The sequence below is a fragment of the Athalia rosae genome, chromosome 3 (assembly GCF_917208135.1).
Source record: "Athalia rosae chromosome 3, iyAthRosa1.1, whole genome shotgun sequence".
NCBI lineage: Eukaryota > Metazoa > Arthropoda > Insecta > Hymenoptera > Athaliidae > Athalia > Athalia rosae.
In genome coordinates this window covers 13,641,936-13,644,435 of record NC_064028.1, presented here as the reverse complement: position 1 = coordinate 13,644,435, position 2,500 = coordinate 13,641,936, and the positions used below count along the sequence as shown (strand labels likewise).

Below are 2,500 nucleotides of genomic sequence, written 5' to 3'. Positions count from 1 at the left end.
AATTTTTCAGGTCGCGTTGCTGTTTTGCCCCATAAGGAACACGTGTTATGACCGGCCGGCTCCGACGTCCGAGCGGCACCGTTGATACTTCATGCACCGAGCGGTCTCGACCGGTCGGTCGGCACCTAGTCCTCGGGTTTCGGAACTTTCGACTTGTTTCGGCCCGTATCTCGACATTCCTTTGCGGGTTTGTTGTCGGGGCTATGGTTTCGTCCTCACCGTGTCACGAACACGCAGACAAAAATTTTTTTCGAATTTTGAAAATTTTTCGTCTGAGCGGAGATTCGCACCACAGGCGTTCGTTTCGTTCCGGTAAGAACCACTCTCACGAGTTCAAAGTTTTTCCGAGCGCTCACGTTTCGCAGGGGCGAGTTCTTCGCTCCGTCTAGAAAATATGATTCAATTTGAATCGTCGACACTACATAACCGCGGGTCGGTGTCTAAGACCGAATGGCCCTTTATGCGGTGACCAGAAAGTCTTCTCTCGCAAGTCGAGGGAAGCAGTCGAACAGAGGCATCAACTCGCCACATTCCGTGCGTATCACAGTCTGTTCGCAGACGGTACACATTGATTTCCAATCGTACTCCCGACGCTTGCAATCTAGCCGAAGGATACGAGAAGGATAATTCGAACGATTTGCACCGGGGAGTCGACAAAAATTGTCTTCACCCGAGGAAACACAAAGTCGAACAGAGCGCTCTGAGCGCTAGTACGCGTACACAAGTTGTGCGGTACCAGATATACATATTATATTAAAACGTGTGGCCGACCGGGCAAAGACTCGGCGGCATGGGGCAACACACGAAAAGAGCTACCAATAACACAAAGCTCCCTGGTTGATCCTGCCAGTAGTCATATGCTTGTCTCAAAGATTAAGCCATGCATGTCTCAGTGCAAGCCATATTAAGGTGAAACCGCGAATGGCTCATTAAATCAGTTATGGTTTCTTAGATCGTACCCACATTTACTTGGATAACTGTGGTAATTCTAGAGCTAATACATGCAAACAGAGTTCCGACCAGAGATGGGAGGAATGCTTTTATTAGATCAAAACCAATCGGTGGCGGGTTCGTCCTGTCCGCCGTTTACTTTGGTGACTCTGAATAACTTTGGGCTGATCGCACGGTCTTGGTACCGGCGACGCATCTTTCAAATGTCTGCCTTATCAACTGTCGATGGTAGGTTCTGCGCCTACCATGGTTGTAACGGGTAACGGGGAATCAGGGTTCGATTCCGGAGAGGGAGCCTGAGAAACGGCTACCACATCCAAGGAAGGCAGCAGGCGCGCAAATTACCCACTCCCGGCACGGGGAGGTAGTGACGAAAAATAACGATACGGGACTCATCCGAGGCCCCGTAATCGGAATGAGTACACTTTAAATCCTTTAACGAGGATCAATTGGAGGGCAAGTCTGGTGCCAGCAGCCGCGGTAATTCCAGCTCCAATAGCGTATATTAAAGTTGTTGCGGTTAAAAAGCTCGTAGTTGAATCTGTGTCCCACGCTGTCGGTTCACCGCTCGCGGTGTTTAACTGGCATGATTGTGGGACGTCCTACCGGTGGGCTTAGCCTTTCGGGGCGGCCCAACTAATATCCCATCGCGGTGCTCTTCATTGAGTGTCGAGGTGGGCCGGTACGTTTACTTTGAACAAATTAGAGTGCTTAAAGCAGGCTATTTTCGCCTGAATACTGTGTGCATGGAATAATGGAATAGGACCTCGGTTCTATTTTGTTGGTTTTCGGAACCCCGAGGTAATGATTAATAGGAACAGATGGGGGCATTCGTATTGCGACGTTAGAGGTGAAATTCTTGGATCGTCGCAAGACGGACAGAAGCGAAAGCATTTGCCAAAAATGTTTTCTTTAATCAAGAACGAAAGTTAGAGGTTCGAAGGCGATCAGATACCGCCCTAGTTCTAACCATAAACGATGCCAGCTAGCGATCCGCCGAAGTTCCTCCGATGACTCGGCGGGCAGCTTCCGGGAAACCAAAGCTTTTGGGTTCCGGGGGAAGTATGGTTGCAAAGCTGAAACTTAAAGGAATTGACGGAAGGGCACCACCAGGAGTGGAGCCTGCGGCTTAATTTGACTCAACACGGGAAACCTCACCAGGCCCGGACACCGGAAGGATTGACAGATTGAGAGCTCTTTCTTGATTCGGTGGGTGGTGGTGCATGGCCGTTCTTAGTTGGTGGAGCGATTTGTCTGGTTAATTCCGATAACGAACGAGACTCTAGCCTGCTAAATAGGCGTACTTTCCGGTATCTCGAAGGCCCCCGGCTTCGGTCGGGAGGTTTTTACTACCGGCGTACAAATAAATCTTCTTAGAGGGACAGGCGGCTTCTAGCCGCACGAGATTGAGCAATAACAGGTCTGTGATGCCCTTAGATGTTCTGGGCCGCACGCGCGCTACACTGAAGGAATCAGCGTGTCTTCCCTGGCCGAAAGGCCCGGGTAACCCGCTGAACCTCCTTCGTGCTAGGGATTGGGGCTTGCAATT

At 50.4% G+C, this 2,500-nt stretch overlaps 1 non-coding gene across 1 annotated transcript in view; it reads left to right on the top strand.

Annotated features, from left to right (window-relative positions):
- Positions 1-830: 830 nt before the first annotated feature.
- Positions 831-2,500, top strand: part of LOC125500427 — a 1,914-nt gene continuing 244 nt past the window's right edge. Inside the window, exon 1 of the ribosomal RNA XR_007277809.1 lies at positions 831-2,500. This exon is cut by the window's right edge and continues 244 nt beyond it. This is a non-coding gene — a ribosomal RNA (small subunit ribosomal RNA).